Raw genomic sequence first — 27,737 nt, 5'->3', positions numbered from 1 at the left:
AGATCTGTTTTTAGACCAGGTGCAGATACTTTAAAATTCCCTCAGCATTAGTAATAAACTCAACTTGCGATATATTACAGAATGACCAAACAGATCAAACATATAATTTTTAAATGGATTATTTTTTTACGAGGGTTCTCAACAGCAGAGGTTATATAAACTCTCAGGGTGCCGGCGGTTTTGAAAAAAAGCTCATTTGTAAGAATGTCGGGGTCAAATCCAGCGGCCCTGCATTCGAACCCGGGACCTTTACCGTACAGTAATGAGCGCCGTGTCAACGCCTAAACTGTTCCGGCCTCCGACGCCCCCCCTTCCATAAGCGTTTGATGAGAGGATATTGGATAGCCATTGTTCCTCAACATATTGCATACTTTACCATGATGGCATGGTAACTATACGCCAACATAGTTATTTATTTATATTTATAAATGAAATATTCATCGCCCAGTTTTAAATTATTATTTTTTAATATAATTGCTGTAAAGCCCTGATGAATATCCAATAAAAGATGGAAAGCTTGATAAAGCTATAAAAGTAATTCATTGTTAAAAAGACCATATCTGTGACCTCCATAACATCAACATCTGTTTGTACTTGGTTGATTATCACCATCACTAGGCTCAAAACGAGCAAAACAAATTATTTTTAAAAAATTGCAAATTCCTTTTTGTTCTTGGAGCTAGAGGGTCCATTGAACACAGTTCCCCACAAATGTTTGGACTTCTCCTTCTTGGTGAAACACTAGTCGATGCTATAAGAAATCTATATAATTTAATTAAGTACTGTGTTGAAATACAGCTAACATTTTAAATCAGTAAAACCAATTTTTTTTGTCTTAGATAAACGTCCCAAAAGAAAGCACATCTATGTTTTTCTGACCCGCGACATAATGGATAGCCTTGTATATCTGTTTTTTTTTTTTTTTTATTTTTTTGAATGGCCTTACGTTGGGGGAATTGAACCCATACCCGCCCACTTGGACACCCGTTTACTGCGCTCCGTGGATAAAAGGTTAAACTAAGTCGGTCTGACTGAGTCACCTTGAAGTAGTCCTGGGGTTACCTGTACATTTTTTGTTTTGTATTATCACTTATTAATAAACAAACATAGTCATTAAGGTATGATATTAGGTTCATCATTAAGTAAAAATTTGAAGTACATTTGTTAATTTCGAAACGTAATTATATAAAATTTCGTTTTGATTTTATTATTCTTTTATTATTCGATTTTTAATTCTAGCACTATCTATCATATAATTGACTATTATTCTAAAACTTTGCCTCTGTTTACATCATTCCACGTTTTTTCTCTTCCATACCATCACTGTTAGTGCTTTGCTAGAATTTTACGTTAGAAAAGGACAGAAGAACATTGTAGAATGCTTAAAATATTCGAATGATTGTGAAACCTGTGTTTATATTAAACCAAAATTTTTCATATATCTTCCGTACATAGTTTTGTTATAAAATTTACGGATTAAGTTGGATCTGGTTTAGTATTTTATTTCATTGTACGATAGGTGAAACAATAGTATATCAGATTATAAATATATGCGCAAAAAAGTCAAGCATGTAAGTTGATGATAGTCCTAATGAAGGTACATAATCATTGAACGCTGGCGATGGAATTGAGTGTTTCTTTCTAATTTGTCTCAATCATGGTCGTCGTTTATTTATGCCAAGTTTTTTAGTCTTCCAAAAACCTTTCTCTTTTAGTCCGAAAAATCCCGGCGATTTTTACTTCTTCCTTCGTCACTGTTGATGCATTGCCGTCGGCAAGGGCCAATTTGTTTCGATAGGAGCTTCCAACCGGCCCGGTTAGGAATAGTGCTCGATTGAAATGGTGTTTCATTTATAATAAATGATTCGGTCCAATCCCACGAAATGTGCTGGGCGATCTTTGTGCCAAGTCCGGCCCTCAGTGGAGATTCGTAGGGATTCATTTGTCTTTCCGCTCGACCTTTTTGGAATCACACAAAAGAAAAATCCTATATTAATTTCTTGTCGAAACTCAAACATTATTTTCATTATAAAAATTTCACACTGGTTGATGTTTATTTAAAGCTGGAAAAGATGGTTTTTTCTCTAAAAATAAATAGTTTGATTTATTTCCCTTTCCTCAAAAGAATTAACTGGCCGGGACCCGATAATCCCCTAGGAGTATTTATAAAAAGAGGGCGAGAAGCCGGAAATACCCGTCCGTCTAGACCGGAGATGCCTTTCCTACATCGTTCTCTGGATTATACAGGGTGCAGCGTGTCGTGAGATCCACGTTCGGGCCTTTTAATGGCAAGGCTATGGAAGGGGGCGGCCGTAGTGGGGGCCAAGGGCCGCGGGCTCTGTTTTGTTTATTTTTAGTAGAACCCACGGTGACTGTGAGTGAACTCGTGCTGTGTTGGTGAAAACGTTTGTACCTACTACGAGAAAGGATTAAACGAAATACAAGGTAAAACCATGCTAATCCTCCTCTTTATAGATCCGCCAACGATAGATCGATGTCAAAGGCTGACTAATTAATTAACGCGCCCTGAGAGACTTTTACGACTTCTATTGAATTAATCGGTGGCTCAATTTGTGCAACACTTATTTTATGCGAAAACCCAGTAAAGTCGAGGAAAAGCTTTTTATAAGCCCATAAAACCAATGAGAATAATTTACTTTTACTTTCATTTCAAACCAACGAAGTAGGTGACTTTCAGAAATTATGCTAGCGCCATAACATAACATATTAATAAATTAGGTGATTAGGCTATTTTATGCCAAATTATTCTTATAAATATATGCATTTATGTTGCATTTTTTGTTTTCATTTTGATAGTTCTAAATTCACTATACAAAAGCTGTGTTTCCATATATATTGAAATGAAAAAAAAAAAGTCGTAAGTTACATTTATTAGAACAAAATTAAAACAGATTACATTGCTAATTGAAAACATTAATAGGCAGAAAATAATATATGCATTGAAGTCGTATTTCTTGTTTTCATTTTTATAGTAGTACTACTGTTTTGGTAGTTATTTGGTTAGTTTTAAATTAGGTTAGTTAGAAATTTATCATTTTATGTACAATGTTTTGACTCAGAGATTTAGTGACAATTTTTCAGCAAATTTTGTTGTTACTATTCATTGAAAAAATATTTGTTTGCTATCTTTTGAAATGAAAGTAAAATTTACCAATAAGTCATCATATTTGTCTACATATTTGGTTAGTTTGAATAAAAATTCTATTTTTGTCGTTTTCTATAAAAGATGTTATAACTTTGGTATATTGAATGTACATTCGAACTAACCAAATATGGAGACATATATGATTACTTATTAGTAAATTGTACTTTCATTTCAAAAGATAGCAAAGAAATATTTTTTCAACGAATAGTAACATAACAAAACTTGCTGAAAAATATGTCACTAAATCTGTGAGTCAAAATATTGTACATAAAATGATAAATTTCAAGCTAATTCTATTTTTAATTTGAAATTACTACATAGTTGTGTTATGAAAAATAAGGTGTTGAAACTGAAACCAACTGATATATGATATTATTACATGTATTTATAAAACCATTGATTTAATTGTACTAACCACAAAAAATAAGTATGATGAAGTAATGAAAAAACATATTTTGTGTATTTATTCCTTTTAAAGCACACTTTAAAAATAGTCCTATAACAAAACAATCCAAATATGGAGAAGAACGTCAAAGGTTTTATTTTTTAGAAAAAATGGAATCGTTCCCAATGTTACTACGTTCTAACATTAATATTATACTTCAAACATATAAGGATATCAGAAAAATAATGCTCTAATATAACTATCTAAACCTGGACAAATACAGATACATATTTAACGGTTTACATTCATTTCAAAAGGACAAAGGGCAATATTTTGTCTAAGACTAATGACAACAAAACTATTCAACAATATGATAATATATATTTTTTCCAAATCAAACTTAGTAATATTCTGCTTTATAAACCTATTACATAGAACAGCTGAGTTTAATGGAATAAAAAATCTTTTTTGATGTTCCAACAAAATGAAAAATTTAAAATGACGACGTTGTGAGTGTACGTTTTATATTATTATATAATTCCTTATAATATAAAGTTTAAATATTCTTTAACCAAGCCAGCTAAATATAAGATAATAATGTCATTGGTTACATTTATTGGAAAACAAAATGAAACCTTTGTGAAAGTTAATAATAGTAAACTTGTAAGTGCAAATCAAATCAAATCCAAGACAAACAATAAATATCTAATGATTGAAAAAATTGAGTTTTTGTTTTATAAGATTTTCGCAATATTTCTGCTTTTATGATAATTCAAAATATAGAACGTAGAAATGTGTAGAGATTAGTGACCGTTAATCGATAGTTATTCAGATATCGTGAGATGCGGTCGGGAGTGATGTAGGTTTCAAAAGGTAGGTTTTTGAAACCTACATCACTCCCGACCGCATCTCACGATATCTGAATAAATATAGCACGTACATAAAACTATCCCAATTTCCGTGTGTATTAACTTTTGCACTTTAATTGTACACTATATCTAAGTAAATAAAGCTTCAAAATCCAAATTAACAAATAAAAGTTATTTATTTATTTGTTGATTCCTTCTTATAGATTGATTTTTATGATATTTATGTATGCATATATTTCAGTTTTTATCAGCTAAACCTACTGTATATATCCATTCGCGTTTCATTTTTTTTCGAGTTTCGGTAAATTGATAAAATATTTATTTGTAAGTTGGTTTTTTACAGTTTTTCCCACTGAATTTTGTAAGAAAAAAATTTAAAAATGGTAATANCATATATATGGCATGGAAAAATTATTTCACGCAACTGATTCCTTAGGATGCATCTATTTTTATTAAGAAAGAGAGTAGAACACCATTAAAATTTGATTTGTTATTACCATTAACTAACCTTGTAAAAATTGTGCTACTTTTAATACAAAAAACTAATAAATCATTTAAACGTCTGTATATTAATTAGATTGAAAAAACGAAAACCAAAAACAACTTAATAAATGTAAATCGTTGAATCCTCGTTAACCCTTTTACCCTCGACTGTATAAACAAAAACAAAATTCGTAGGACATCCTTTTTTTTTTGTAGTGCAAATTAAATTTTAAATTATTAGACTGATTAGTCACTATTTTATAAGGCATGATTGAAATAAAATGCTTTTTGATTTTTTATCAGTTTCGACCCTTTTCGGAGAAATCCCATCAGCGTTTGAACTGTTAAATCTTGTAAATTTTGTTCAACATTAAATGTCACCTGGATGATTGACGGCTTAACAAACCTGTTATTGACAGATAAATAATCGTCATTCATATTGCTATACATTTTTGGTACTGTTGGTTGAAAAAAATTGAAAAAGGGTCAACGATATGCAAGTATATTTTCATTTGTTCACAAATCCTGACTAAGAGTATTGATTTTCTCACAAGAAGTACTGTTTCATAATTATTAAGTAGGGCAATATTAAAAACAAAATGTAAACAGAACCTGCTGGAACTATAAACTAATTAATTAAAGTTAAAATTGAATTTGGTTAATGTGCAAATGAGCGTGCCTAATTATACGAACAAAGTAACTATTTCTCTAATAAGTTTGTTTTGTTTTGAAACCTTAAAAAGTTGGACGTGTTATACGTATTAGCAAAAATAGCCGACTAATTAAATAAAACATTCCACGGAACTTTTAAGGCTTTCGTTGAATAAATTTGATGCTGTAATTCAGACTGCTTTACTCCAATTATATTACTTACTTTATATTGGAAAACTAATCAAATCGCCTCGAAAATTTGATTTTTTTAAACGTGAATATCTTTTTTTACGTATTCTTTGGTTTATCCCTAAATTTCATTATTCCAGAATAAAAAATTATGTTTTTTTTTAATCTTTCACAGTGCAAGAATATACAAAAAATGGAATACACTATATCTATATGCACACTACTGTAAATGCCATGTAATAAAAATTACTTTTTTATGCTTTCATTCACGTACGAAATGAAAGGGTTACCAATGGGGTCTCCATTATCCCCACTTTGTGCTAAAATATTCATGGATAATTTTGAAAAAAATCTTTTCAAATCAAAGAACAAATTAATTGGATAACAAGACAACTTGGCAAAAAGTGGGGTTTACCAACTCAATTGTAATGATTGTGATATTAAATATATAGGACAAAGCGGTAGAGAAATAAAAACAAGAGTAAAAGAACACTTGCCTAAATCGAGCAAATTTTCAGAATTTAAGGACCATCTAAAAGAAACAAAACATAATTTCGATTCAAATTTGAATACAAGAGTGTTACATAGTTTCAACAAAGGGAAAGAACTAGATTGGTTTGAGAAATTTGAAATTAAAAAATGTAAAATTGAACATGGTGATAAATGCATTAATAATATAACAGATTTTGATCTACCTCCCATTTTAAATATGTACATAAATAATATCAAACATCCAAATAATTAATCTAATTATTTTAATTGTTATTATTTTTATAGTAATTTATAGTAATATTAAGTATTTATTATTCTAATATTTATTTGTGTTATAATTTCCGCGTTTCGCACGTTCAAATTGAGCGTCATTAAAAAAATCAGCTGATAATTGGAACGTCGCGTTGGCGGAGGTATCAGCGGTTCACTTTGGCAATTCATGTCGAGAGACGTGGTTGTAGAAGTCTTTCAACCTGATGATGAGCTAAAAGGCTCGAAATCCGGATCGTTGCAAAACAACTTACTGTGAGTAGGAACTATCCTTTTAAAAAGTAATTTCTAGTATTTTTTCATAGTCTAATCAAAGCTGCAGGGTTCTAAACTATATGCTGATACTCAATAATGATTTTTTTTACAAATAATAATGAACAATTAGAATTTAAGAAAAAAAGGCAAACTGAAAATAAGAAGATAACTTGTGATTTATATTATCATTTTTGTTTTTTTATCTAATTAGATTCACATAATATAAATCAATTCATAGTATTTGAAAATTTTTGTGTTTCTCTATTTTGTTAACTTTCAATCCAGAATAGGTTATTTGTAATTATGCTATAATCAATTTTTTTAAAGTCCACTTGACAACAGACTGTCAACGTGGCTCATCTGGTATGATTGATTGATTGATTGAACTATATTATCTGAAAATAACTCTTATTATTTATTTGTATTTCTAAACCGAATGGAATGAATCTCGTTAAAAATTCTTACGTAAGTTATAAAAGTGAATAAGAAAACGTCTTTGTGTTAAAAATATTATTGTTTTATTTCAACGCTTTTCTAACACGCTTCTAAACATGTTAAGCTTTATCGCACAAACCCTGGCTACCACTTATCTCCTAGACGAGCCCATGGCCAAATCTTTATAGAGTTATTGACCCTTAGGAATAATTTGACAAATATTGTCAAAAGCGTGCGTGCGTGATTATGAGTTGTATGACTTAACGGGAGATAAAACGGCCTAGTTTCCCCTCATGCTTTTCATTACTTTTCAACACTGGAAGATTGAGATTAGGCTTCAAAGGGTTGCCACAACAAATACGTTTTTTTCCTTTTCGGCGAAAGATAAAAGACAATCGCAGCAAAACACAGATTTAATTTTTACGGTCCGTGCTCACAGTGTTGTGGAAATGTTCATTTATTTTTGAGAGGGCCGTCGCTGAAATGGAACGGTGTGATTAATTACAATTTTTAAAGGTATATTTAATTTGGCAAGCTCGGTGTTTCAATATCAATATGTGGTATATGTTAAGAACTATTTATAAAATATTTAATTAATGTGTGGTTTTTAGTGACCGTTAGTCAATGATTATTCGGAGATCGTGAGATGCGGTTTGGTGTGACCTAGGTTTTATAAAAACATTTTCTTTATCGTGCCAACGTTTCGAACTTGATTGAGATCATCTTCTTAAATCCCAGTCCTTGATGGTGATCTCAATAAAGATCGAAACGTTTGCACGATAAAAAAAAATGTTTTTCCAAAGTCTATGTCACACAACGCCGCATCTCACGATCTCCGAATAATTATTTAATTAATATTTGGAGTCATCATCTAAATTATAGGGATTAATTTAAAAGCTTCCTCTCACTATTCTATCTTTCTATTGTGTCCTCCTGAAAAATTGCGACAAATTCGTCAACAAAAGCACAATTTCTTACTACACCTTCTGACAAAATATTTCAGAGCTCTTCAGACAACATCCGAAAATTAGATTCTAATAAAGATTATTGCGAAATCTATATTTTTCTTCCAACCCGCGCGCGCTGTTGTCATTTCTACCGCTGTTACTCCAAATTTCTTTTAATTAGACAAATTCACGTGGTTACCTTTGCTGTTGAGTACCCTAAGACGATTGTACCGAGTAGATGGCATCGAAGATATAGAAAATTGCAGGTGAAATATTTATAAGTAATCTTTCTTCACAGAAAATTAAATTTTTCTAATTCATACTCTGATGGACGTTTTTCATTGCTCCTCAAGCCCTTTATTAATAACTGGACCAAGTTTTACAGGATTAAATTTTTCAACAGTTCGTCTAATACTGGCAGAGGACATATTGGTTCGTACGAACTTTGGTTACTCTTGGATAAAAAGCTGGACAATCGCTAATTACCACAGCTTGAGGCTATCAATACTTGTCAGGCTTTTTTATACGGCATAGAATCTCAGTGGACCTAGAACATTTTCCCGTTTATGACAAAAAATAACAAATGAACAAGTGTTTTGTAACAAAATTTAATAAACCATATTAATAAAAATATTATTCGGCGGGATGGAATAATTCTATCTTGTTCTTATTACAGGATGCCTCAAGAAATTAAAACGTATGAATAAATAAAGTCGTTATTTATCTCTCCATGTTTAACAAGGATAATAAATATGTTTTCAATATAAAATTTTATATAATAAAGAACATTATTTTTAAAGAATATGGTAATAATTACAATTTTATATTATGAGGTTTCTATTTTACTTATTTTCCTCACATTTGGAGTACTAATTACTTTCACCTTTACCATTAAATTTTGTCTATGTTTTCAATCCGTACTAATGATTTGTTGGAAGATGTTCTTTTTTTTAATGAATTACATAATTATTTTCAATATTACATTACCAGAGTTAGGTTGCATAAGACTGGCTTTTCCTGGGACCGTAATTTCTTTTTCTAGAATTAGTAGGACAGGTGGATGGAAGTTTTCCGTTGCCCGTGTCTCCATAATCGATATTGGTCATTTACTGATAGTCCATTTGGTACCAGACAAGTACATTTATGTGTTATAGTGTTTAATTTTTTTTGTGCTGAGTTCATTCTTTCATTGGGCAGTTGTTGTGAGTAATTTTTCCCCTTGGCTCAGGGTTGGCATGTGTTTCTGGTATTTGTCATGCTTTTAGTTATCCAAGATCCTAGTTATTTTTTAATGTGGCTATAGTTTATGTCACAAAATAGAGTTGGGTGTGCGTTTCCAAGGCTTCTTCTTTTGCTTTGGAGACTGCTATTTTGTTGCTTGACATTCACTGACCTTGGACCTACCTCGCGTTAGTCTTTTATAGATACTAGTTTCTTCGGATATTAAGGCAGACAAATTTTGAGTTCATCTCTCAAGCTTGGAGGTCTTTAAGAATTGTCTTGTTAAATGATACTGTTCCGCTTGGAGATTTTAATTTTTTATTCCATGCACACAGTTTCTATGGCTAGCAGTTCGGCCTTTGAATGGTTTGTGGTCGGTGCAGGACCATGTGGTTCTCATAGGCCTCTCATATATGTACGATTTCCCATTTTTGGGTCTTCTATGTACAATACAAGAGCTACTGATTTTTATTGTTTTGTCGTATTTTTTCATTTTTCTCTCTATTCGATAATAACTATAGAAATATATAATTTTTATGTTGAATGGTTTTGAAAATGTTATTATTTTCACTTATAAGTCACAAAAAGGTCTTGTTATTTTATGATAACTTTCTTGAAAATTTTGTAGGCTTTGCCAGATGTTTTCTTTCCAATCACAGATGAATTTTGTGTACATTGAAAGGTTTAGATTTTATTGATATTGCAGGACTTTGACGAGCTTAGTGTTCGGCTGCCCAAGTAGACGTTTGTATTGTTCATATTTTTTTTTGAACCCTTGACTTTTTCGTCTATCATATTTGCACCATGTATGTCCGCCATCAGAATCAAACCCAAAGCAGCGGGTTTGTTATTGTAGGGATTAAATTATTTAAGTGCCCTGGTGGGCAGGTCTAACGTCTGAGCTTAAACTTGATGGCTAGTATGCTCAATTAACTTAATCTGCCACCGAATGAGGTAAGAATGTTGAATGTATATACATAGCAATAAAAAAACGAATCTATATATATATATATATATATATATGTTTTTTAATTCAAAGATCTCTTAAAATTTTCTACTCTGTTATGAAAGAAAAAAATAATTAATTTTTCCCTTCAACTAATTGGCCGACTCCATGAAACCATTGGAAACAATATGAAATAAGTATTTTCGACTATAAAATGTTCATGTTGTTTTTAAAATGTATTGGCTATTTATTTAAGATTATAGGTTTTATAAAATAACTTCTTTCTTAATAGTGTGTTTCATTTTTTGCTCACAATTCTGGAAAAAGTTTATTTATGTGACAGGATTAAATGTGTAAAACAACGAATAACGTTAATAAAGAATATAGTTTATTGATTTTCACTGGTAAAGGGATCGTGTTTAAGTTATTTTATTGGCCAGTTAAATATTTCATACTTAAGCGTTGACGAGTTAATATCACTTGTTTTCACTACGATAAAAAACTATTTTTATCTTAAAACAACCTGGACGCTTTTCTTGCACAACATATGAAATAAAACTTTTTGAAGATTGGGGTATTAAAACATGCATTTTTAACGATGCCTTTTGATTTTAATCATTGTCGGTTTGATGCATTCGGCATTGCCTTATGTTACTCTTTCAATATTGTTTTCCAATATTAATAATTTACGCTTCTAATATTTATTATATTATTATTAGGCATATTTTTGAAGGTGCAGATTTGTTTAGACATTAATTTTTATCCTTTATAATTAAATAATCTTTAATTAAGGTATCGGTTGAAAGCTAGTGTTACGAGCGGGATTCGAAACCACGACCTTCGGCTAAATTCGCCGCTGCGAACCACTTGAGCTTTCGTGATTTCCACTCGGACCCCAACTTCCTATCTCAACCCCACCTTTTGAATTTTCCCTCCTTTTTGCAATTTTTCATTAAAGATTAATTAATTGAAAAGTATTTATTTGGTCAAGCGGACCACGAAACCTAATAAATATAAAAATTCATTTTTATTATTACAATAACCCATTTTCTTTACGTTTCGATAACATTTGTGCCATATGTGATTTTATTATTATTATTTTTTTTTAATTATACTATAAAACAACACTTTCAGTCTTAAAAAATTATGAATGACTATGGCAGAAAATATATTGAAACGTCACAAAAGTTAAGGGTTATATTTTCAAAAAATAACTTGATTTTTTTATAATACAATCAAAAAACTTTTACAAATGAGCCTAAAAGGTAAAAAAATAATAATGATTTGATTAATATTATAATTGACAAGTCTTAATCAATAAAATATAATTAATATTACACCAATAAAAACCAAAAATTCTCAAAACGGAAAGAAAGATGGAGGAAAAAAAGGAAAACATAGAAACAAGCTAGTCATGTGTAGAGATTAGTGACCGTTAATCAATAGTTATTCAGATATCGTGAGATGCGGTCTGGTGTGATGTAGGTTTCATAAAAACATTTTTTTTTATCGTGCCAATGTTTCGATCTTTTGCCCTGATGATCTCAATAAAAGATCGAAACGTTGGCACGGTTAAGAAAATGTTTTTCTGAAACCTACATCACACCCGACCGCATCTCACGATATCTGAATAACTAACCAAGCTAGTAATGTTGTTAAAAAATTTCTTTTATTTCTTTATTTTTTTCTTTATAATGAGAATATTATCCAATTGTTGATTGTGACAGACAAATACAAATGTGTGTAGTGTAAACACAAATTTGACTTTGTACTCCATCGGGTGTGTGTGAGATGATATCTTGTCGACCAGAGAGCTCACTATCATTTTTTATATAACCCCAATTTATTATGTCTTCTAATAACGTACAATGTAATCGTTTGGCCGACAAAGTCTTTTATTATGGTTATAAAACTGGAACATTTAGTAAATTTTTAAATTTAAAACTTCCCGACCGAACTGGCCGTTGAGCCGCCGCGGAGCGTAGCGCATAGAATTACGTGTTCAAGGTTGCCATTGTAACCGCGGCTAGGTCCCACGACCTCACGATCAAAACAATGATAAATTGAAGGCGGAACTTTCCTTTTTTTGTCTAATTTTTCTATCCGATCTTCTTTGCCAGATGAAAGCGAAGTTCACGTTCTTAAAATACATGACGAGTCTACGTTTACGGCAGGTTCGAATTTAATTCCTCCTCGTCTTTTCAAATTCGATTACAAGATAAATTTTACACAAGAAAAAAAATATAGAGAATAAAAACTAAGATAGAGTCAAAGAGAGAGAGAGAGAGAGAGAGAGAGAGAGAGAGAGAGAGAGAGAGAGAGAGAGAGTGAGTGAGTGAGTATGAGTGGTCGTTGGAGTACAAACGAAAATGGTGAATAACAGAACGGAATAGTGACTGTCCAGAGAACAACCTATGAGTGAGAAAGATACGTACATGCATGTAAACAGAGTGTATGAACTTCCATAATCCAGCCATTTAATTCGGAAACGATTAACTTTACCAAAAAAAGGTCTCAAACAAACCCCAAGTTATTTTACAGGTGAATAAAGAACTATTGGGTTTCACCAAGCTTTCGGCGAATGTTCTGCCATCTTCAGGGCCTAATTTATTGAAAACAAAATTTACATTGACAGAGTTACATAAAACATAATATACACATACATTATAAGAATAAAATTACGTACTTTACCCAGTTTTTTAAAACAATTAAATTTATTGTACATTTTTTAAAATATTTTTTTTAATGAAGGTGGAAATGAATTTTCATACTGAAATTAAAAAAAACAAATAGTCTTGCTTAAAATCTAGTGACACTCATCGGTCCATCCTTTGGTCTCACCTCTTTCATAAATTAATACTCAATCTCAGGTACATGTATTTCTTTATCACAGATAAGTCATATATATATATATATATATATATATATATATATATATATATATATATATATATATATATATACCTCTTCTAAACTGTTTTTTAACTTAAAATTATAATTTAATTATCTACAACTATGTACAAGGAACTTGAAGAAAATTGAGACCTTCACTGCTTGGTGAAACCCAATAGTGATGTTCTTTATTCACTTGTAAAATGACCTCAAGAAGATCCAATACATCAGTTTAAATTTCGGAAACCTCAAGTTAATTTTAGCTAGGAATCGCGTGGTGGTAACAGATTTACCATAACTTTCCCATCCAATTGGGAAATGACACTATCTGTTATTTTAAACGAGAACCCGATATTTTTATTCTACAATTCGATTTTTGAGCTTGTTTTATGCCGCTTTTCATGAAAGGATAATTTTGATAGGTTCTACCATTTCTTCCCCAAAATTATTAGCATTGGCAAGTTAATTTTCGATAGGGATGCTTCGGAATGTCTGCACCAAGCATAAGTCGAATTGTTTGACAACGCGTTTGAATATTTCAACGAGGATTTTCTGTTGCAGAGAATACGCTGATTGCCTATTCAAAATCCTGCTATTTGAGAATTTGGATTCGTCGATCTACAATATTCGTCTTAGCAGGTACGGTGGAGAAACTTTCAACGAGGATTCCAATGGAATCCAAACGCCTCGCGAATGCCTTATGAGAGACAAAGACGAAAATTATTTACTTCGCCAGACCGACTGAGCCGATGTACCAAGAATCGTCGATCTCTCTCTCACTCTCTCTCTCTCCCTCTCTCTCTCCCCCTATCATTCTCTCTCTCTCTCTAATTGAGAGGTGAGGATTCGCGCTCAACAGAAAGCAATACTGCTATTTCGTTTTCGGGAGTTTCTACCGGACGCGTTCGGTTTGAGTTAGCATATGTAAATGACCAGTGCCCACCCAAATTCTAGTATAAACGCAGGAAAATACCATGATTAGGGTGCCTCTCATCCGGAAACCTCTCTCTGAAAAGAAAATTGTAGAAAAGGATAATTAAATTAATTCAAAGTATATGATAACCATTAAGACCTCGCAAACAACCTGTACAAAATAGACACAGACCGTTCTTTTTACCCAGCATCAACAAAAGCAACAAGCATTGTTCTTTTCGGCTTGTGTTCATTTTTGTTGGAAAACAGAACATGCAATGAATATTGAGGTGTACACTATTTTACGATAGAATCCAAATGATTTGAGGATTAACTTCGAGAAATAACAAAAACAAAATTTACAATACGAAAGGTCATTGACATTCGAAATTTTACTAGACGTAACAAACATCGAAACATTGATATTTCTAAATACATATTCATAATTAGATAAGAAAGCTAGAACAAAATAAAAGATAATACCATGGGTAAAACACGGGAGAACATTTTTCCTTGCAAAAAAAATCGATCAACTCAGAAATGGCCGTACCTATCAAAATGTTCCGTTCAGTAAAAGTGACATAAAATAAAATCTAGAATGGAATTGTACAATAAAATGTAAGATTTTTTTTGTATTGGGTTGTCCGGAAAATAATGCAGGATTTTGGTATTAAACAAAAAAAAAGAAACTAGTTACTTTAAAGCAATGTTCTTTAATCAAAATAATTTCCCATACTCTCAATACATTTCTCCCAACGTGTTGGTAACTTATTAATTCCGTCTGAGTAGAATTCAGAATTTTTAGAATTGATAAAGTCAATAAATGCATTTTCCAGTTCCGTTTGATTTTTGAATATTATGTGTTGTAAGTAGTGGTCCAGGTGTCTAAAAAAATGGTAGTCAGTAGGCGAGAGCTCCGGAGAGTAGGGTGGGTGAGGCAAAGTTTCATAGCCAAGCTCCAATAATTTTTGTGACGTTACACGTGACACATGTGGTCGAGCGTTGTCATGCAACAAAATGGGCCCTTTCCGATTGACCAAAGAGGGCTTCATTACTGCCAATTTCTGATGCATGGTATTAATTTGGTTACAGTATGATTCAGCATTGATGGTTTCGCCAGGATTTAAGAAGCTGTAGTGTATTAAACCAAATGAAGCCCACCATACCGTAACCATTACCTTTTTTTGATGAGTTGGGGGCTTTGGAAAATGTATTGGAGCTTCTCCTTTGTCGAGCCACTGTCCAGAACGTCTAGTGTTATCGTAGAGAATCCACTTTTCGTCACATGTAACAATTCTGGCCAGAAATGGGTCATTTTTGTTTCGACAAAGAAGTGATGCACAAACATCAAAGCGCTGATTTTTTTGGCGATCGTTTAATGAGTGTGGAACCCAATTTTCGAGTTTTTTCACTTTTCCAATCGCCTTGAGGTGGTCAGCGACGGTCGTTTTACTGACTTTGAGTTGCTCTGCAAGTTCTCGAACAGTTGTTTTGGGGTTTTCTTCCACCACTGATCGCAGAACATCATCATTAAGAGAGGAAGGCCTTCCACGACCTTCTTCATCTTCAAGGCTGAAATCTCCCTCCCGAAATTTTTTAAACCACCTTTGCACAGTGCACTCATTAACACAACCCTCGCCCCAGACTTGGTTATTGTTTCTAGCCGTTTGGGCTCCGCTTCGGCCGAGTTTAAACTCGTAAAAGAAAATCGTACGAAATTCTCGCTTTGACATTATAAGGATGACTGAATTATTTCCAAGTAGCGGAATGCTACAGAGGTAAACAAACAATATCATTTGGAAGAGGATTAATAAGTGTTGACATTCATACAAATGAGTAATCCTGTAAACGTAAACAGAATATTTTATATAGATTTTTTTTAATGAAAACTTAAAATCCTGCATTATTTTCCGGACAACCCGATAAAATAACGAAGTTTTACCCATTTCCAAGCTATACGAGAAAGCAATGTTAAAACTGTTACCACCGCGCGATTTCTAGCCAAAATTAATTTGGGGTTTGTATTAGAACATTCTTTGCAAAAATTAATAATTTAAGGGGGGATAGAAATAAATCAATTAGAACTCGCTTTGTAAAATAAAAATGACACATCTGTAATCTCACAAAAACCGTACCAGAAAGCTTCATACAATAAAATGCAATGGTTCTTCTTGCAGCAACCACCTAACAACAAAGGAGGAACTTTTCAGAGGACATGCTCAAATTGTTTTCCCTCTTCTCAACAGCATAACTGACTTTATGAATTTCTACCCCCCCCCTCAAATTTACCTTAGCTCACGTTTTCGAACATTCAATTGTTATTTTTCAACTTTACTAGAACGATATTTAAAAACCTGGATATAGCAACGTAAAGCATATTAGATGAAGAAGTTTTTGTAAAATTTGACAATTTATAGGTATTTTTTTGTAACCTCAGTGAACGTGCAATCATGACCAAAATTTTAAATTTTGTAGTTTTGACATGTTCCAACTGATATTTTATATCATTCAGATTATTGCAAATAGAAGTATCTTACAGCAAATTTAGCGTTCTTTCAAATGGTGTAATTGGATTTGTTGTAGTCTCAACATTTTGGAAGGTGTAAGCGTTTTTATGTGGTAAGGTAGTGAAAAGTTGAAAAAATCTAAATTGACAAATAGCTTCAAAATAGAGAACCTTCCGAGAATTTTCTCCTGAGCATTTTTTTCTCCAAACTAAGAGTAGAATCGATTCCCTGAGTTTCGTCAGAAGGAACTGGGACACCCTGTATTGACCATCTTTACACTTTTTAAGTGAAAAGTGTAAAACATATTTCAATTAATAATTCTTTCCTTAGATTGAGATGAAAAAGCTAGTGTCACGTGCGGGCTCAAGTGGTATTGAGCCGAAGGTCATGGGTTCGTATACCGCTCGTGACACTAGCTTTTTCATCTCAATCAAGATATTAAATAAAAATAATAATTATTTGAAATAATTAATATGGTAATTTATTACTGCTAAACCTATATGGATTAGTAAAATAAAATACAAATAAATAAAATATAAGTAATTTCACGAACGGTTTTTGTTATCAGGACTGTGCATTGCAGCACATATCCTTTTGAAAGACGTTCGATTATTTAAGGAAGGTTTTTTAAATTATGAATTCATTTACGTTTTTTATTTTTATTTCAATGCTTTAGACAGCACGATATTTTTTTGCAGCACGATCAATCCTTGTAGCTTTCGAAGTAGTCATTCTAAAGGAAATGTAAGTAATTACCAGTTTTTTTTTTTACATTTTTGGAAGGCAATAATAGTTTGAGACATTTGCAAAAATGTATAAAAAATACTGTTTTCTAAAAATAAGAATAAAACATTTTTGACCTTTTATGGACATTGTACCTACTGGTGATCACCACATAAAATACATAAAGATTACATTGTTCAGAACATTCGGTATCAGCTTATATACAATATAAAAATACAATATATTATATATATATTGTATACATTATATACAATATAAAATTTGCGGTTGGATAGTCAGAATGTGAATTGAAGATGTAAGAGGAATGAATGAGTTCATTACTAGTCATATTACAATTTTAAAAACAATCCATCAATTTTATTAAAAAACAAACACTAAGGTAATTAAAAAGAAAATGAAAATGAGTTTTTTTGGGTTTTCGTTTTGATAAACGTCCGAATTTGCAAACTCCGAATGCTATTTTAACGTTGGAGTTTAACATCAACGTAAATAAATTTAAATGCATTTTAACGATTTAATGGATTTCCCAATGAGATTGCTAAAAAAACAATGTCAACTATTTCATCATTTCTGATTGCACATTCAACGTTAGAAACGCAGTTGTAAAGGAATTTTTTTTAACGTACGCAGGTTGAATAAAGGCTAGCTTATCTATGATAAAATTGAGATATAGGTAATTCATAACATAATTTTTAGTTAACTGGTGCGTCTTTATCTTTGGTTTGTTTTGAGGCAGTGTTGACTTAAGAAATAATATTTACTTTTTTTATAGAGGATTAGCCAAGGTTTAAGTGTAATTGTAAAACGTGCAACACAAAAGCAAGTTTAGCTTCGTCGGTGTTCGAGTAAGTGGTGAGAGATAGAGAAAGAGAAATAGAGAGAGGGAGAAAACGAGAGAGAGAATGAGAGAGAGAGAGAGAAAGAGAGAGAGAACGAGATTGATTGACAGATACTAAGAGTGTAAGAGAGAGAGAGAAAAAGTGAGTGAAGGAGTGAGAAAGAAAAAGCGAAAGAGAGAGAGATTGACAGAGTGAGAGTGTGAGAGAGACAGAAAGAAAGTGAGACGAAGTGTGAGAAAGAAAAAGCGAGAGAGAGAAAGAGAGAGCGATTGGCAGATAGTGAGTGTGTAAGAGAGACAAAAAGAAAGGAAGTGAAAGAGTGAGAAAGAAAAAGCGAAACAAAGAGAGAGGGGAGGTAGGGGAGAGAAGGAGAAAGAGAGAAAGAGAGAAAGAGAGAAAGAGAGTAAGACTGCAAGAGAGACTGAAAGAAAATAAGACAAAGAGTGAGAAAAAAGAGAGAGAAATTGAGATATAGTGAGAGTGTAAGAGAGACAAAAAGTGAGTGAAGGAGTGAGAAAGAAAAAGCAAAAGAGAGAGGAGAGGCCGAGATTGATTGACAGATAGTGAGAATAAAGGAAAGACAGAAAAAAAGTGAGTGAAAGACTGACAAAGAAAAAGCGATATATATATATATATATATATATATATATATATATATATANAGAGAGAGAGAGAGAGAGAGAGAGAGAGAGAGAGAGAGAGAGAGAGAGAGAGAGAGAGAGAGAGAGAGAGAAAACAGAAAACAGAGAACGTGAAAACAGAAATGCACAACTTAGTTTTTATATCATCTTAGCCTGTTGGAAAATAATTATATTTTGTAGTGTTTTTACCATTTTTAGACATTGTTATACACAGATAGAAATTAAAATCCACACAACGAAAAATTGAGGCAATTTTTACTAATAATTGTAGACGTTATTCGAAAGCGTTCAAAAATTCACTTTTGAATTTTTCTTAAATATTTCGCATTACTTTGATGACAAGAAATTAACTCAAGCGTAATTAGTTAATAGACTATATTTCTGCTTCGTATTGTTGATTTTAAGACAAAGAAATTTACACAGAACGAAAGAGTTCACTCAGTAATGAAGGCCCCGTCGTTAAAAGTTGTAAAGTTGGGAAGTTTCACAAGCAAATATATTCTTTTGTATATTTTTTTAAATTAACGACCCATTATGTGTTTGGAGTTTGTTTGGATTACTATTTTTTTTATAATGAGGACTAAATTTACACTTAGACTTCGAAGATGTATTTTATAATTCTTTGCATTTTCTTATATTTTCCTTAATGCAGTTACTAATGATGAAACTGTACGAATTATAGTCAAAATATGTTCTGACATTATTGATATATTACTTAAGATCATTCATTCATTTAGCACAATGGTGACAAATGCCCTGAGCTCTACCAGTCAGTTGAAGGTGACACCATGACGAATGTCCCCTTCTCATATCTTCCTTTGCACCATTTCCCGACCGCTTCGTATAATTTAGCCAGGTTTCCACCTTGCGTAGGATAATTTTTTTTTCTTTTTAGTCCAAAGTTTCCTCTTCGGCACCTCTACGTAAGGCCCGGAGGGGGGTTCGGCAAATTTCATGCCCAGAGACGAGGCTGAAAGTTTTTCCGCCTAACATCAAAGGATTGTTTGACGTCTTAATTATTCACCCTTTTGACATTAAAATTATATACATTTTTTAAAATACCGTACAGGAAAAAGTCCCTCTTTCGTCTTTACTCAGTCTGGAGGATTTGATTATTTACCGTGCTTATTTAGATTTCTAATATTTTTATGAAAAAGTAAGGTTTAATTTGGTTAAATTTCAATGAACATATAGTGAATATTGATAGATTTACAGTTTTATAGATAAAGAGAAATGTAGATGTCTAGATATGTAAAGATAGTTAAGTGTGGGTCTGTTTGAGAGAGAATGAGAAAAAAACGATAGAGGACTGAGATTTGTCTATTCATAGATATAAATAGACCTAATTTAATTTATAATTATAAAAAAGTTTATCTGTTTGAATTTTTTAAAACGAATGTAAATAAAGAAGTTAAAATCTTAAATATAACAATGCGAAGTAGGTTCAACTATAGGTAGTCAGTATTGCTAACTTCATGCCAAAATTTGTATAATCTCTTAACTTGATTCCATGCATAACAATCATAAGGACCTTATAAATATGTATTTTCTTGTTTGTAGACACGGATCGCGGGGACAGTTAAACTTAGGTTGTCGGTTGTGAAGAATTATGGATGTACTGAAAACAAATATTAAATAGACTAGCAAATAAAAATGTATTACTAAATAGTTGTTATTAAATTTAGTTGTAGCCCGTCCAAAGGACTTGTTCAAAACATGCTATGAAAAACCACACGCTCCCACACAGATCGGTACGTAAAAGAAGTAGACATTCTGCGCAATAAATAATATATTTTTCCCCTTTCTCACTTTATCCTCTCCATTACTTATTCTCTATCCCTCAGTCTAATTCTGTCTCATCCTTTACTGCTTTTATGACAGTCTTTCTACCACTCTTTTTTCATATTCTCTCTACAATAATTCTTCTCCCCGATTCACTGTTCCAACTTTTACTCTAGCTCAGTTTCCTAATTCTAGCTGTTTAACTATTTATGTATCTTTCGTTCTTTACTCACATTTTACACTCTTTTTTCTCTGTTTTACACTCAAATTAGTATGCATTTGTTTACCTTAAATTTTCTTATAAGTTCAAGTTATTGGGTTGTCAGGAAAATAATGCAGGATTTTGGTATTAAACAAAAAAAAGAAACTAGTTACTTTAAAGCAATGTTCTTTAATCAAAATAATTTCCCATACTCTCAATACATTTCTCCCAACGTGTTGGTAACTTATTAATTCCGTCTGAGTAGAATTCAGAATTTTTAGAATTGATAAAGTCAATAAATGCATTTTCCAGTTCCGTTTGATTTTTGAATATTATGTGTTGTAAGTAGTGGTCCAGGTGTCTAAAAAAATGGTAGTCAGTAGGCGAGAGGTCCGGAGAGTAGGGTGGGTGAGGCAAAGTTTCATAGCCAAGCTCCAATAATTTTTGTGACGTTACACGTGACACATGTGGTCGAGCGTTGTCATGCAACAAAATGGGCCCTTTCCGATTGACCAAAGAGGGCTTCATTACTGCCAATTTCTGATGCATGGTATTAATTTGGTTACAGTATGATTCAGCATTGATGGTTTCGCCAGGATTTAAGAAGCTGTAGTGTATTAAACCAAATGAAGCCCACCATACCGTAACCATTACCTTTTTTTGATGAGTTGGGGGCTTTGGAAAATGTATTGGAGCTTCTCCTTTGTCGAGCCACTGTCCAGAACGTCTAGTGTTATCGTAGAGAATCCACTTTTCGTCACATGTAACAATTCTGGCCAGAAATGGGTCATTTTTGTTACGACAAAGAAGTGATGCACAAACATCAAAGCGCTGATTTTTTGGCGATCGTTTAATGAGTGTGGAACCCAATTTTCGAGTTTTTTCACTTTTCCAATCGACTTGAGGTGGTCAGCGACGGTCGTTTTACTGACTTTGAGTTGCTCTGCAAGTTCTCGAACAGTTGTTTTGGGGTTTTCTTCCACCACTGATCGCAGAACATCATCATTAAGAGAGGAAGGCCTTCCACGACCTTCTTCATCTTCAAGGCTGAAATCTCCGTCCCGAAATTTTTTAAACCACCTTTGCACAGTGCACTCATTAACACAACCCTCGCCCCAGACTTGGTTAATGTTTCTAGCCGTTTGGGCTCCGCTTCGGCCGAGTTTAAACTCGTAAAAGAAAATCGTACGAAATTCTCGCTTTGACATTATAAGGATGACTGAATTATTTCCAAGTAGCGGAATGCTACAGAGGTAAACAAACAATATCATTTGGAAGAGGATTAATAAGTGTTGACATTCATACAAATGAGTAATCCTGTAAACGTAAACAGAATATTTTATATAGATTTTTTTTTATGAAAACTTAAAATCCTGCATTATTTTCCGGACAACCCGATATATGTTATGAGTTTAAAATCATGTGCAAAATTGTATAAAAAATATATGTACATAATAGGTGTATTAACGATTATTGTGTTAACCCTGTTAGGTCGTGTTGGATCGAGAAATAGGAGGACTTAGACTTGTAATAATCGGCTAGTTAACATTGCTGGATCTAACAAGCCCCGGACCTAACATTGTCCGACAAAGATATGAGCAAAATGTTTAAAATTGAAAAAAAAATTACAGAACGATTTTATTATTAAACAATTGAAACGAAAATATGGAATATGTAAATTTTTTATATTTCCAAATGTCTAAATCTAAACAATCGGGGTATTCATTACATCGTGAATTGTTGTGTTAACCCCGTTAACTCTGTTCGGTCCTGTTAGATCGACAAAAATGAAGGCGTATACTTCTAAGAATCGGCTAGTTAACATTGCTCGATTTAACAGGCCAGGCTAGGTGTTAGGTCGAAAATGTAGTCACATTGCTAGCCGTTAGGGCGAAGGTAACCAACATGGCAGCCATGAATTAAACAGCTATTTTTTGTTTACACGTATTTTTATTCTTAAATACGCATTAATTAAATCAAACCAATACATTTCTTTTGTTAATTTCTGACCTGCCCTTATATTCTCATTCATAATAGATACATCCTTTATGCTATGAAGTTGTAGGCTGTTAGACGTTAGGATACAAGTTAGGTATGTCGGCACGAATTGAAGCGTGTCCTTTTTACTACTTTTCGAATGCATAGAATGAAAGAGTTGATTAATTTTCCTTTTGTATTAACTTCTGGCAACTTACAGTTTAACACAGAAGAAAACCAAAACCAAGAACAACAAGCCTTCAAGGACTGTTATAGCTTTATTTTCGGTTCTACCAGTCGCCACGCGCAGCATTGAGGAAAAATTAACGTTTAACATGCTAAGAAAGGGGGCGTTGACGATCTTACTGAACATTTCTCTATTCGGTATTCGGTTAACATGAGTTAACATCTTACAAACATCGTGGTACTTTAGGCTATTGTAAATATGCAATGCACGTAAGATGTGAGAGTGGTCCGTAAAATCACGCATGATCAATAAATAAATTAATTTTCTCTCTTTCTCTCTCTCTCTCTCTCTCTCTCTCTCTCTCTCTCTCTCTCTCTCTCTCCTGCCTTCTCTTATTATCTCTCCCTCCTCTCTCTCTCTCTCTCTCTCTCTCTCTCTCTCTCTCTCTCTCTTTCTCTCTCTCTCTCTTCTACTTACTTTTACATCTACCTATTAATGAGCGTGGCCTAATTAATGTCTTGTTGCCCGCCTGATTGTTCTCTCCTAGTATCAGCTTCAATATTTAATTATTCTCCATTTTATCTCCCTCTCCCTCCCTGTTATTCCGTTTAGTTCTTGCTCACTCAATGTCTCCATCCATAACTAACACATTTTCTTTCTAATTTAGTTCTCTATTTCTCTCTATCTACGTACAAATCTATCTATCTCTTACTATCTCCTCTTTCTTTCATTCAACATCTTTTTCTCTCTTTGTTTTCTCTCTCTCATTCTCTCTCCGCTATCTATCATTCTTACCAATAAATCCAGCTATTTCTGTATCACTCTCCCTTTCTTTTTTTTACCTTTCGTTCTCTTTCTGTCTTGATTTCTCGTCTATGGTCGTTAGTTATAAGAGTGGTCAATTTATACCAAATCTCTGCCCCTATAATTAGAGCGCAAATTACCATTGAAGCACTTTCTGTGTCTGTATATTTCTATCTATTTTTATATTTGTATTTATCCAATCTCTTCTCTTTGATATTAATCATTAAAAAGTTCTATACTGGATGACTGGTGGATTCATCAGTTTTTATTTACAAATTGAGTGTAGAATGTGTTTATTTTGGAATTCATTGTTAAAAATTATATTTGCTTAATTTTGAAGTCACAGAACAAATTTTTCGGTCAAAGAGACTCCTTTTTAAACAATTGCTTTGTCGCTCAGTAATTTTAAACAGAGTCCGTCTTGCAATTTATTTTCATTTTTCCTTGAGAAAAATCGAGTTAGGCCGTCTCGGGCACGGTTTGTCCCTCGGGCCAAGATTAATGAGAAGCTTTCGAAGGAAACTTAAGCGTCCCCTAAATATGGCGGACGTGAGCGCACTTCTTAAAGCTCTCCACACAAAAGGGGAAGACTTCAATGAACTTAAGTTGTTAGGTCTCTCGTCCCCAATGTCCCCGAAGAAAAGCGCGGGTAAGTTTCTCCTCAAGAAAACAAGCCGACCATTTTATACAGAAATCTTATGCAGTGAAAGAATTGGCAACGCTCACCGTTTAATTTCACAGTTCAAAACTTGATATCAGCAATGACTTTAACCTCTGTAATCACCTCAAGGGAATTATTTATTTTCGACATCGTTATTTTTCAAACCGCCTTTAACTTTCCCAAACCGATGAATAAATGTATAATACGAGACCGGCCGCTTTACAATTCAGATGGGCCAGAACTATAGCGTTTCCGACTCGTATTTCCCAGGCGTTTTCTTGGAATCGTCGCTATTACCATTATGACACCGAATCCGTAATTCGAGCTTATAAATCGATCCACAATTTCGTCGGTGGCGTTAACTTACCAACAATAACTTTGCCCATAAATTAATATGAAACTCATACTTTATCCCAATAAATAATTGTTTTCGCCGTTGTATGAATAGGTCAGGAACAAACTGATTAGATTACTGAATTGTTGTACATTATAAACATTTGACTCTCAAGAATCAAAATATATTAAATATGGTTCGAAAATCCCGGCAATAGCTAGGAAAGGGTATGGTATGTAAGAAACTCATTCACGAATAATGAAAAATGCAATACGACACCGCTGAAAATAATTGTATGTCTTGGGGGGGGGGGGCTCGGTGGCTTCAAAGGTTTAGGGGTTTACACGGCGCTCATCATGTAAGGTAAATGTTCCGGGTTCGAATCCTGCGGCCCTACATTTTAAACCCGACATACTTACAAATGTATGCAAATCTATAAAAGTAGGCTTCTGACACAATAGAATAATACGTGTATAAGGTGTGAACCCTTTCTTATAAACAAAACAACCCTACACTGAATCAAAAGCACAATTGTATTTATTAACGTTTATTAATTAACTCCAGTAATTTATTATAACAAATATTATAACATTTTTTAAGTAACAAATGATGTATCCTTTGCAAGACTTTTCTTAAATAATAAATAAACTTTAAAGCTATGACTGAAAAAGCCGTCTGTCAGCCTGTTTATTATCCGACTTTTATCTAGTAAACAATAATGAAAATGATAATTAAGCCTGATAACTTTCTAAATATGTTTTTCACTTTTTTCAAACTATTCGGTAAATAATTTATTTATTTACACTTGCGAGAATTACTGAGCTTAAGTGAATTTCATATAAGTTTGTATGAACGCCTAAACCAAAAAAAAAAAAAAAAAAAATATATATTAATGAAACTGAACTAACTTATAAAGAAAATAGCAAATTGCTCTATGATGAATTATTCAATAGTTGTCAGCCTACCGTATTGGCGTTAATCACTCATACTGTCATTTAGGTGGCCGCGAGGGTGTTGAAAGTTTTCTGTCATGAGGGTTCGTGTCACACTAAGATCATTATTTCTGATTGGTAAAATTAGATTCATTGAAGGAACATTGACGGGGATTTTGAGGATTGGATGTATTGAAAGTTGAAAACCTTGGCGGAAACCCAAATTCCGATGTCGTCCGATTGGGTCTCACTATGGTGATATAAATGAGTCAGTTGTTTTGTAGAGCCAGTTTTGTTTCATTTTGCCATCAAACTTTTAAGAAATCTGATTTTCTAGTTGAGTGTGTGGGTTCCAATGTAATGTCCACATTTTTGTATGTTTCTTGTCATATACCACTTTTTGAACCACTGCTCAAGGGATGTGACATGGATGACACATTTCCAGATTGACATTACGAGATGAGGTAGATGGTAAGAATTGTTTCAGAAAGAGTAGGTTTGTCTGAGGTGTATACTTTCTAGCGGATTGGTCTAATGATAATGCCTAGGGTAACCTTGAATTTTTGCGATTGTCGTATGACAGGGAGTTGCCATGCCAGAGAGCCACTGATGACTTGTAAGTTTGTAGGTTAAGTAGAATTTTAAGATCGTGTATGACAAGCATTTCGTAACGGCCGCCGAAGCGGCATCTACAATACGAAGGAGGCAAAGAGTTCTAAACCGATGATTGAGGAGGCAGAAAAAGATGGCGGAGGCTAAACAAAAGTGGAACGACGCTTGATCGGAGGTACTCGCTAGTCGCATTTTGTGATGAGAAAAAACGAAGAATAAAAAAGTTTGTGGCGTGTTTAGAGACTCAAAACTGTTTGTGTTGAATTGTTCATCGCCTGGCGCCCAGAAAATAGAGCATCAACTATTAAGGAAATGATTTTGGATTGTAGGGATTGAATTTTGTTAACTGAATTTTGTTGTAGTTTTAAGGACGGAATTGTCAATTTCAATTTTCAAGAAAAAAAAGACTGCATTTTTAGTAGGTGCCGAAGGATTTTTGCAAGAAAATGTGTCGAAACCAAGAAACATTCTTTAGCGATAGATGGTGATGAAATAGAATACTTCTTTTGGTGTGAATGGTTATTGTGGGAGTGATAATGGTAGGTGAACGGTTTTCTTTCTGTCGGGATCATTCAGATCAGGATGATAGTGAAAAAGTGTAGGTATTGAAATCATATCTGTAGGATTTTTTGTCGTCTGCCAAACATAATTTACATAATCTCTCAGGATTTGGTCTCGAGGACCAGTCTTACAGGCATTATCCCGGCGAAAAATAAGGGCCGATTCATAGTTATTCTTGTTGCTGACTTGTTGCAAAAAAAAAGCTCAATATATGGTCCTTATATTCAGCGATGCATGTTTTCGTCTTGTTTGTGTATTTATCCTGGTGGGTAGTTAACAAAATAATAAAATACGAGAAATGTTATAATATTAATACATATTAAAAATAAGCTATTATCATTCTGATGTCTGACTATACTTGCGGTTTTGGTTTGTCAGACGCGTTTTGGTGTTTTTCAGTCGTTGGTTTCAAATCTTACCTCCCCCTGCTTACATCCCTGACTATCAGTAAACCACCGGTGAAAGTGAAATGCTGAGAACGCACCTGGCAGAAGGACATTTAATCATTCACTACAATTCATATAGTTCGTAGTCCGATTGACCGAATAACGTTTTCCAATTAATTAATCTTTGTATAAGGCATTGATTGAGATAAAAATGTCAGTGATACGAGCGGGTTTCGAACCCACGATCTTCGGTTAGATACGCCGCTGCTCTACCACTTGATCTATCGTGACCTCGATCCACTCGGACACCAACTTCCCAAGAGGTGCTCCGGTTGGTATTCGAATGGACACCACTGTCAGTACGTTTATTATTGTTTTTTTCGTACTCAATAGTTGACACCTTGAGATACAAACGTTCGAGGTAGACTTAGCAAATTTTAGTTTTAGTGGTCCGC

At 33.2% G+C, this 27,737-nt stretch overlaps 1 protein-coding gene across 2 annotated transcripts in view; it reads left to right on the top strand.

The window, feature by feature from the left end:
• The first annotated feature begins 2,352 nt into the window (after positions 1 to 2,352).
• Positions 2,353 to 27,737, top strand: part of LOC106664542 — a 382,600-nt gene continuing 357,215 nt past the window's right edge. For both annotated transcript variants that reach the window (XM_014390354.2, XM_014390357.2), the window contains exon 1: positions 2,353 to 2,445. The gene's annotated coding sequence lies outside the window, so the exon portion shown is untranslated. The remainder of the gene's footprint in view (positions 2,446 to 27,737) is intronic.

The sequence above is a fragment of the Cimex lectularius genome, unplaced genomic scaffold (assembly GCF_000648675.2).
Source record: "Cimex lectularius strain Harlan isolate CLEC.00 unplaced genomic scaffold, Clec_2.1 scaffold13, whole genome shotgun sequence".
NCBI classification, from domain to species: Eukaryota; Metazoa; Arthropoda; class Insecta; order Hemiptera; family Cimicidae; genus Cimex; species Cimex lectularius.
The sequence above is the reverse complement of the archived record's forward strand: the minus strand, read 5'-3'. Positions and strand labels throughout refer to the sequence as shown.